This window comes from Olea europaea, unplaced genomic scaffold, assembly GCF_002742605.1.
Source record: "Olea europaea var. sylvestris unplaced genomic scaffold, O_europaea_v1 scaffold2930, whole genome shotgun sequence".
NCBI lineage: Eukaryota > Viridiplantae > Streptophyta > Magnoliopsida > Lamiales > Oleaceae > Olea > Olea europaea.
Window position 1 is genome coordinate 89275 of NW_019247891.1, and position 12227 is coordinate 101501.

Sequence of the window (12227 nt, forward strand, 5' to 3'; positions counted from 1 at the left end):
AAAACTGTTTCATTTTTCATCTAATTTAACATTGAAATCTCTCATAAATTTATCAAACACTCAACAAGAAAAATATTATATCTAGCCATCACTTGGAATCGGTAAATATATTTACGTATTTTATTCTATTTTCGTTAAATTAGTAAATTGTTTAAATTGTTAATTCTTATTTTGAAATAGGCAAATAATTTTTTACAATTTAAATAGGTCTATAATTTTTTAAGCAAAAATGAAAGAAATTTTATCTGCATATACATTAACAATCAAGAGAATAATCAACCCAACGATGGGCCGACTGGGCCATTTGTTTTCCAAATGAGGTCCAAACTTGGACGGTCCGACTAGTTTTGGATCGGACTGTCCGGATCTGTAGGATCCCGATAGCCCAATCAACTTTTCTTCCCCTTTTTCATCTCCTAATTACATTTTTAACAAATTATGTTTCCTAATGCAGATATGAGATCAGCAACAGTCCCAGTTTATTACTTTGATGAATTTGAAATGAATAAAAATTATCGATGGGTGTTGAAATTGACAAATGAAAAACGTGGTGATACTACCATTGTGATAAATCGAGTACATCATATGTAGAAATGTGCCATGATTTACAGAACAAGCTCAACGTCGATACCTCTCAATACGATATGGAATTAGAATTTCTATTTAGCAAGAGCATACATCTATTTTAATTCTACGTATAATGGTTACTTTCAAAGTTGAAATGAAAGTTTTAATTGAATTAAATCAAAATCGCACAACTTCTATTTGCATAACTTTAGTTAAGAAAAATGTCCTCGATAGTGAACACGAAGATTCAAATGGAGGGAATTGTGATGTAAATGATTTTTGGGACACGGTAGAGATAGCTCGTGAGGATGGTGTAAAGTAAAAAAAAAAAAATGAAAATGACAAAAAAAAAAAATTGGAAGGCGATGGAAACTCAAACCAATCCATTATAAATTTATCCAAATCCATTAATTAATAACACACAACATACACAAGAAAACGATTCAGAGAGGAAGAAGAAAGAAAAGAGAAAGGAAAAAGAAGAAAAAAAATAGTAAAAATTCGCCAACGTGTTAAGAATTAAGTGCTCTATACTATTAGCTTGAATTCCTCAATTTTGAAAGGTAAGTAAAAAGTACTTAATGAAAGGTTATGTTTAATTTTATAGCTGTTAGATTGTTAGATTAAATTCAATTTTATTGAATGTGTTAAGTGTAATAAACTATGAAATTGAGTAAAATGAATGAAAAAATAATTTTAGTAATTAAAAAGACTTTAGAAATCGCCTAAACGTGAAATAATTAAGTTTGAGTATCGCCTATTTAATTTTTGAAATTACTTAAAATAATTAATTATTGATTTAAAAATTATATCATATTTTAGGTGGCGATACGGATGTCGGGATAGCTTACCAATCGAGTTGATTTTAGCGTATATAGTTCTGTAAGTGGAAAAATATAAATATTTTTAAAATATTTATAAATTAAATATATTATCAAAGTATGTGTAATTATCTACAATTATGTGTTTGATTATATGATTATTTATGGCACACTTTGTGACTTGATATGAAGTCCATGTTGAGAATTGTTGGTATGTGAGACATGTAATATTGAGATCGGCCAGAAAAGTATCCCTGATTACATACATTTTCTAGTTAACAGAGGAGCCTGGCCGTGTTCTAGAATTGATTACTTGAGGTCTTGAGGCCGACTTTCGTTCACGGAGGGAGTCAAAGGCCCATGACGAAAGTTTCTAACCTGAGAGACAGATTACATATTTCAGTCAGAGGGTACATTTTTGGTGAATTTTTCAAGATATTGGATATGATGAGATTATAGTGCAGTTATCAGTTGATATTTATAACTTGATTTTGAGATGATATTTTATGACGTTATGTGAATGTCTCACGTTTGGCTATAATTGTACGATGTTATCTTGTGAATTATTCAACGATATAAATTCGATTTTAGATAAAAATATAAAATGGAAAAGGTATATTTATTTTTGAACTTCTCCACTCACTGATCTATCGACTCATATTTTTCCACATTTTCCTTATCAGGCAGTAGTTGAGTTTCTGAGCTTCTTTTGAAGTTGAGCTTTTAATTTTGGAGTCAGAGCCACACGACAGAGGTTGTTAATATGACTCACTTTGTAGAGCATGTAGTTAGTATTTTGGGACACATGTTTATGTCTGGATGTGATTTTGCATCACTTGTAGATAGTTATAGGGCTCACTATGTATTTTTTATTCATATGTACATTTCATTTTATTTCTTGGTAAAAGTTGAGGTTTCGGCTTATCTTCATTGTACTGTGTTATAGTTTGGGATTTGTATAAAATTGATTACATGTTGGTTAGTCCTGTTTACAGGAAAAATACTGTCGAAATTCTGTTAAAAATGACGTATAAAAAGTGATATATTGTACTTGTAGTAGTCTTAGTGGTGGGTCCGACTTTTAGTTGGTATCTATCATCGGCAAATACCACGGTTGGATCCAATAGTATTACACAGGGCGGGATGTGTCAATAACTATTCCCGAAATAGTTATTCTTCACCATGATCTCACTGTTATGCATAAAATTCCCTCGTTAGTTCAAGACAAGAAGAATAAAAATGAATTTACGATTGAGGATTTGATTACTTTATTCTGTCGAAGACACGAGTCGGATAGGAGTTCACAGGTTGGAATAAGTACATGATCCTCTAATTGTTCGCGCATAGTTGTTGATAATGATGATTTGTATGTCAAGCAACTGTTTGAAATAAAGAAAGATTTGCGGGAAGTTGTGTACCGGATTGCTTTGAAGCACAACTTTAAGTTTAAAATGAAAAAATCAAACAAGTCGATGTACACAATTATCTGCATTGACGACAATTGTCATTGGTGTTTGTGAACGACGAAGACGGACACGAATGAGTTGTTTGTAATTCGTAAGTATGCATGAAAACATACTTGCGAAGTTGATATTCGTCTAAACATTTATAGACAAGCCCGAGTATGGTTCATTGTTTGACAAATAATACGCAAGTTTCAGAACCCACGAACAATCGATAAACTTTAGGACATCATTAAAGACGTTAGTCGAGAGTATGGGGCAGTCATAAGCTATCAGAAGGCCTGAAAAGCCAAAAGATGTGCAATAGAGAACTTAGTGGGTTCGACAGATGAGAGTTACGCTAAATTGGTCAGATATTACTATAACGTAAGAAAAACTAATCCTAGATCGGCATTTTTTAATGAAATGAAAGGTGAGAATTGCTTCAAGTATTTTTTATGGCCCTTAGACAATACATCTGAAGATTTGAAACTCTATGCAACCCCTAATTCTAGTCGTTGGCACAACTCTTAAGATTAGATATGAAGGCAAATTGATTATTGCAACATGTCAAGAAGCTAACATCTAAGATTACCATACTGCATTTGACATAGTTGATGGAAAGAATGATCTAACAATATGTTGGTTCTTCATGAAGTTGAAAGAAGTAATTGGGGATGTCGAAAACCTTGCATTCGCAACAGACCGAGGGCAATCAATAATAAATGGTATCGTCGAAATCTTTCTCGAGGCACATCATGGTTATTGTATATGCCATATAAAGGGAAACCTGAAAATTAAGTATCGTGGTAGTGGTATCGTTGCATTGTTTAAAAGAGCTGCAGAGTCTTACGATTTTGAAGAGTTTGATAAGATCCTGGTTGAAAAAGAAAATAAATCACATACTGCATGAGATTGTCTAATAGAGATAGGGATCGAACATTAGGCACGATTACATTTTCTAGGATGTCAATACAATATAATGACGTCGAACAATGCGAAGTCACTCAGTGCATTATTCAAGAAAAACTGATAGTTATCAATTCTCGCAATAATTGAGTACATTGGTAACAAGCTACAGCGTGGTTTCATGACCAACGTGAAGAATTACAAAGTAGCATAAGTATGCTAACCTTGACTCAGGAATATAAAATCTTCGAGACTCTAGAAGTGGCGAGAAAGTATATGTGGAACCACTGGATTAGTTTCGCTTCTGCGTGAGATGTGAACATAATTTCAGATATATCGCGACCTTGAATGATAACACGTGCACGCGTAGAAAATTTCGGTTGGAGAGTTTCCCAGTGCACGCATACAGTAGATTGGCTAAATATAGAGGGTTTCCACCACATACCTTATACAGTTATTATTACATAGTTGATTATTGGAGAGCAGCATATGTCGAAACGATATTTCCTAGACCAAATAAAGTCGAGTGGGAAGTTCCCAATCACATTTTCTTATTTAATAATTTGTTGTCATCCAAAGTCGAACCACACACTCATGGATGTGATGTACGTCTAGAATATCATCTACCAGAGAATTTTTCCAATCTCATAAGTGCGATAGATGCGTCACAACAGGGCATACTCGTCGATTTTGTACAAGTTAAATTCTTCTGCAAATAATTCAATAGTTGTATAATGTAATATCACGAATTTTCATTTACTATTTTCACATGGGTCTAAATTTAACATTAGTTATTTAGCAAGTGAAAAGTCCATTATTTAATAAAATTTAGCTTTTATTTACTATTTTGATATTCTGTCCGTTATTTAATTGTTTTTTATTGCTTGAGTATTTGATGTCCAATGTTAAATTCAAATTGATGGTATAAAATCGTAGTATTTTTTAGCTATTTGTTTGCTTGTATGGTCAATTTTATTGTCATAAAAAAATAAGAAGAGAAGATTCTTTAGCTATTTGTTTGTTTATACAGTCAAAATATACTCAAAATTACACATACAATTGTTCATTATAGCATGAGTCACAATGAAGTCAACAATATTTACATTTTTAATAAATTAATACATAATGTACTAATGATCACAGTTTTATGCATATAAATCGTAAGCTAACTTCAACCTCCACATATCTATCTAATATTGATTTATTATATCAACATTGCGACTAATGTTCAAAAACTCTATATACTTTATTGCAAATATAACACAATCATCCTTACAAATAAATAATAATATATTAGTTCAATAAAATATAGCTAAAAAATAAGTTTTCAAATTAAAAACTTGTAAATCCTTACGATAATCATTATCTCACCGTCGTCATGTGCCGCACAATGACTAATCTATCATTTCCTTCAATCATCGCATGTTTAGCTACCATGGAAACAATTACAGTCATTGGCTCCAGTATTTACTCCAATTGATCTTGTGTCAGATAACTATGATCGAAATCATATATATAAATAATGAAATCAGTGAATGCGATCTCAACCACAAAGTAATGTGAGTTCGCGATCACTGGAATATAGATATGTGTACAATCCGTCTATGGCTTTCCACACGTCGGCTTCTGCCCAATTACCTATTTTAGCATATACTTAGGTACCATATATCCATTCCTATGGAATTGGAGCATGCCATGCTCAATGTCAACGGGACATACAAACTCGGAGCTCAAGATAACTCAGCCAAAAATGTCAAAAGATCTTAAGTGTCTCCAAGCCTGATTGTGCAACATTTCTATGGTCATGTCGATATGTTGAAGCAAAAACACCAATAAAAAAAGAGAGGATCGTTTGATTAAATAAAACAAAAAATTATGTAAACAGAATAAATAACGAGAATACACTTATATCATCGACAAGTCAAGCTGACTTTGTAAGTATATCTTCAAGCCACTTTTTAGCATTCAAAATTGTCTTCTTCCCAATCTTGTAGCTATCTCTAAAAATTTGAAAGAGTGAAATGTTATAAAAAGCATAGATGATCTCGTATGTCCTTTAACAAAATCATAAAATACTTACTCGAGTTTAAGGGGTTGAGCTGTTCATCGAACACTCTGTGCTTAACCGAGTCGACCTAGCAAAAGAGATTAGGAAACGTCTCGTCCATGAATGTCCTTCTCTTCGCCTCGGCCATGAAGAGAGAAATAATGTACTATGATAGCAATCTCGGCCTTTTATCGACCACTAGTTTTGGCACGTTAGCAGTACGTTTCTTATAATACATTCTTTGTCGTGTCTGGTGTCCTCTCGTCCTCCACCACATTCCCATTCTATACTCCCTCCGCCACATCACCTATCGCTATCCTCTCTGGCACCCTCTCCGCTACCTTATTCGATATCCCCTTCGCCTTATCCTTCTCTTTCAGTACCACTTCCAATGCCTCATTCTGTCTCCCTCCGCCACTACCTTTGATACCATCGGAGCCACATCCTCCCATGATGGTAACAACGAATCATCATACCCCATTTTACCATCTCCTCCGTCACTCCCTCGCCTTTGAGAACTGCTAGTCCTTTCTTCACCTTCTCCATCCCGAGAATTGCTAGTCCCTTAATTGTCTGCTCCATCTCGAGAGCAGCGAATCCCTCGCAGGCTTGCTATATCACCTTGTACCACTACGGTCTCATTATGAAAGTTTATCTAAACCGACTTATAGCATCATGACACAATGTCGTAACTCCACTACTTCATCTCTCATCTTCCTCATAAATTTAGTTAGAAGTTTGAGCAAATCATCGGTGGAAGCACTACAATTACGTGCAGGAGATCTACGTGGCAGGTGTCTGGATTCGAGAAAAGGTGATAATGGTGGTGGTGGTGATCTAATCGATGGAGGTGAAGGAGATATCTGAAGTGGAGGACGATTGTTGTTCCACTAGATGGCTCTCCTATACAAATTAGAAGATTAACATTAATAATCCACATACTTATATTGCAAGTCAGAATAACTACTGATATTAAATAAGCAATCCTTATCTCTATCCGGAACGGACTCGAACAGTAGATCATCTTCAGTGGGTAGAACAGATAATTTATGCACATACATTTGATCATCCTCATCCATTGAAGCAGGTAACTAAGTGTATATTCAAGCTAACGTCGACATTTCAATGTGTTAATGGTCATGTATCAAGCTGAGTAAATATATATACAACATAAATTGCAAATATATAATACTTACTTGAGGATCATCGATCAAATTTCTGGCTAATGGCTTTTCATGTTCTCGCCTATGAAGCATTTGTGGGTAGCTGGTCTTCTTCTCTGATCGCCCAATTGCTATCCAAAGTAGGGATAGCCCCATACACCCATGCCTGCAACAATTAAAATTATTATGCTTATACATTTAATAAAAAGTTTAACAGTTATCGAGTAAAAACATTTACCTACAAAACTAACGGAAAGCCATATGCATCATACTTACGCTCGGTCTTTTTTGACTTGGGCATCAAATGCACCCTCCTGAAGACTTGTAGCATATCATGGAAGGCTATTGAAGGCATCAATATCATCAATAACATCTAACGAAAAAAGCTTGATCACCGTCTTATGGTGTTGGTACTCCGTACACTCTCCAGAATGAACACCAATCCCAACTTCAACTTGTCTAACATGTGATCATATTTCCTGAGTGCGTCCTCTAACTGTAGGGGTTTAACATGCCCTTTACCTTCAAAATATAAATTCAGTTACCTTTTATTTGCTGCAATATGAGCCTTCAACGCTTCTTTCCCATTACACTTCAAGCATGTAATGAGGTCAAATTCAAGGATCGAGAATCTCGATACCTGCCTATCCCCTATCGAAAAATACAGCTCATCGCCATCGATTGGCTTAAGCGATCGAAGTACTAATGAATCAATTATTTGACCAGAAAAATTGCATGTCCTTCAATGAATAGAAGGACTATAGGATCGATCGGTGGAATACGGCGATGTGCTCCTCATTGAGCCCCTTCAATATCGTCGCATAGCTGGAAAGTTATAATACGACGTAACTTTTCTCAAATGAGTTCTCATAATATTGTCTAGGTAGCACTACAAGATATTTTCAATATTTATCATATCTTAAAATATAATCAATTAGATTATATACATTAGTACGAAAGAAATAAATTCATCTCCTCACACATTAAAAAGAGTAAACAAAAAATAATATTACGCATAAATTAAATTAAAAATAATAGAAAAAATTATTTCAAGTCAAGGAAAAAAAACCCACATAAATTGAGTTAAATTAATGGAAAATAAATTAAATTAAGGAAAAAAAACACACATATATATAAATGAACAAAAAAAAAATTAAAAGAAGCAAAAAAAGGAAAATGAAAATTAATTGATGGAAAATGAATTAAATTAAGAAAAAATATTATAAGATTCAAAGTTTTGTTCTTTTACAAAGAAATGATATAAAAATTTATATATACAAAAAGGAAAAAAATAAAAAAAAATTGATTAAAAGAAAACCAAAAATAAATAAAAAGGATAGCGAAAAAAAATATCTGGACCGTCCAGATCCGAACGGGCTCACATTCATTGGAAAACTCCATTTCCAATGAGCTCCATCCCCCCCTTTTTTTTTTTTTTCACTTTTTTAGCTCATTTCAACATCAAGTTCGACTTTTTCTTCCATTATAACCATAAATAAATCTCAAAATTTGTATTAAACTCATAAATTAGCACATTCAAAAAAAAATTTTAAAAATCTTTACATCACCGCTATGGAAAAATAAAGATTTAAATAAAATAAAATAAAAAAACTGACATTGTCAAGTTTAGAAGATGAACAAGGCCGTCTATTTCGTCCATAATTTTGAAGTCCGAATTTTTATCTTTTCTTTTTCTTGTTTTCTCTCTTCTTTGTCAAAGGAGTAATATAGGTAACTATAAGTTTTGTTTGGTTTTTATATTTTATTTTATTTTTATTTTTTTCAGTTCAATATTGGTCACAGTCCATTGTGGAAAAGTGATCGGTATAATAGACCATTTACCACTATTTTCTCGCCTCTACGGGCTTATCGAAAGTGACCCAAAAATTGTACGTGCCTATCTTGAAAAAAGCGATTGGAGTCGATAGTTGGGAGATGGCAGTTGGCAAGGAATTAGAGGATCAAGAAGGCCAAATTTACCATTATGAACCTCTGCATAGGGATATGAAAAATATCTGTCAAACCCAATACCCGCGAGGCGTTGCCTCGAACGGGATAGGGAATTTCATCCTGAAGTAGGTATGGATAACAAGGGCCCGCCCCTGTTCATTTGTTTAAGAATTTAATAATTTAAATGAAAAAACTCCACGAAATTTTGTTAATTTTAATAGAAGATGTCAACTAAAATTATTTAAAAAATATAATAAACAATAAAAACCTTAGTTTATCAAATATATTTGAAATAATTTAAATTTTAAAAATAAATAAATTAATTAAAAATTTTAATAATTATATTATTCTCATTTGAATGAATGGAAAAATAAAATGAATTGTCAAAAACTATATAAAAAATAAAAATAAACAGATACGTAAACGGGTAAGAGGCCCGCCCCACCTTAAACGAGTAACGGGGTGGGTTCCCTCACCCCGCCTTCATCTAACTGCCCCATCGTCGACCTTACCTCAATATGCTGTAGTCGGTTTACTTATCGTTCTCATCACTCTTATTCTTCTCTTTGATCCTTTCCTTCTTCCCAAGGAGGATACTTTCAATAATATCAAATGGCATAAATGGACCATGATTTTAACAATGCTAGTTTAGGCACATGTGCACTGTAGATAATATGAGTAGATTTTATTAGTAGGGTTGTTGAAGTTTTTATTAAGGATTTGTTTGATATCCATTTTTTGGATAATGAATTTTGTAATAGAGAGTTTTTAAAAAATTATGTGGTGAAAAAGCAAGAAAAATTTTGAATCTACGTGTAAAGTTTTTTTTATGGTAGAATGCATAATTGAAAAAGAGTTAAGAAGAAAATGAATTTTTAAATAATAAAGCTCAAATATGGGATAAATATATTGATTTTGAGTTTCAACGTTTGACGTAAAAAATAAATGCTCATTAGTCTTTTTGTATGACGATCAATTTTGATTGATTTAGCATTAATTAATTTTTGTTTTCCCCGTTTCTTGATTCAATTATTAAAGTTTAGCATTAATTCTTTGAAGTTTTGCCTTTTTTTTTTTTTATTGAATTATTGAAGTTCAATTTCCATTTGAGCTTGCCTCCCATCAAGCATGAAAATAGTATAGAGTTGAGCTGGCTTAAAACAATCCTATTTATAATGAGATTTCTTCTTGTAATATGTATCTCCTTTTGTTCTTTGTTTGGGAGTAATTCTGAACAACTTTTAATCCATTTTCCGACCTTTGCAAATGTATTGACCTCATTCATGTCGTCAATTTTGACTCCATATCAAACAAATTATCTAAATTGCCATTTTATACATAATATTAAATTAAATGTTAAGGGACATATTGGTCAACAATTGTGGTTGCATCCACCATATAACAGTATGATTTTTACTACAAATTTGATGAAAATCTATCCCAAATAGGCGCTTAGAATATGATTTCTATTTTTCTTGATTAGGCTAACATTTCTTCTTTCTTCACACTATGATTTCAGTTTTCTTTCATTTTAAAATTTTAGTTTAATTTTCTTATATTAGTAAAATTACGATATTATTTTGTCTATATACATAAAGACTTTGTTCACTTTTCAATTAATTTTCCTAATATATAAAAGGAGAATGTGAAGTTATTGTAGTTAGCAACATTGAATTCTTTCATTTTATCACTTTGTAACAATTTTTTTTTAATTGTGGGAGCAAAAATGACGTTGTGTTGTTTTCAATCATTTCTCTATTTTCACAAGCTACTTCATTGCAACCATCACCTCCACTGCAATATTTCTCCATTTTCACACACTACTTCATCTCATCCAATCTAATACTAATAAAGAAAAGAAACTAAATGATTTAACAAATTAAATAAAAAAATACAGGCAAAAATTAAAAAAAAAAGTTATTATAAAGTTTTTAAATTAAATTGAAATAATAAAATTTAAAAATAAATATTATTTAATTAAAATTAAAAAAATGACATTTTATCATAAAACGAAAAGAATTAAACAGAATTTTAAATCAAAAAATATTTATAATATTAAGAAAAAAGAAATTTTAAAACAATTTTTTAAAAATATATAATAAAAACAAAATAAAAGAAAGTTACAAAAATTAAATAAAGAATCTATAAATATTATTTAATTAAAATTGAAAAAAAAAGTTTTATCATAAAGAAAAAAGAATTAAAAATAATTTTAACTTGAAAAAAATAAAAAATCATTTCTATTATGAACAAAACATATTTAACAAAAAAAAAAAAGAAAAAATAAATTAAGCAAAAATAAAAATAAAAAAATCTCTCCATCCACTGTGGGCAACTGTTCCATCCACACACATTTGAATGTGTGTCCATGGAGAGATTGATTTCAATCTCTTCATGGATGGAGAGAATCTCTCCGTCCAAGGCGAGAATTAGTTTGTTTTTTCTTCATTTATTTTTTGAATCTGTTTCGTTTATATTATAAATAATTTTGTTTAATTTAAAATTCTTTTTAATTATTTTTTCTTCATGATAAAATTTAATTTTTTCAATTTTAACTAAATAATATTTATATATTCTTTATTTAATTTTCGTAACTTTATTTAATTTTGTTTTTATTGTATTTTTTTATTTTTTAAGTTTTTTTTTCTTCAAATTATAACTAATTTTTTGGTCGATTTAAAATGCTTTTTAATACTTTCGTTTTATAATAGAAAGTAATTTTTTAATTTTAATTAAATAATATTTATTTTTAATTTTTTATTATTTCAATTTAATTTAAAAAAACTTTATAATAACTTTTTTTAAAAAATTTTTGCCTACAATTTTTTTGTTCTTTAATTTGTTAAATTATTTAGTTTTTTTATTCGTATTGTATAAAATGATAGTTACAATTCGGATCGCTTAATTTTTTGAAATTATGCTTTATTATATTATCTCTTTTGTAGTGTTTTGAAATTTAAATTTTTTCAGAATGGAATACCATCTAGATGTGAGAAGGATAATCCCTAAAATTATGACTCTCGATTTTAGTTATTATCTTCTTTTTTTTCCATTTTTTGGAAAAAAATTCATCTCAAACATTGAGGTAATGAGTGAATATAAAATACATTGATCAAGATTTAATTATTGTTAATTAAATAAATAATATTTTAATAATATTATATATAAGATATATTTAATCCTTTATCATTAACAAAACAACATTGTTTTACTGTTGAACGTAATGAAACGTTTTGTACTGCAAATGCATGTAAAAAAGGGATAAAAGGAAATGAAAAATAAAACAAAAAAGGTTATTATAAAGTTTTTTTTATTAAATTGAAATAAT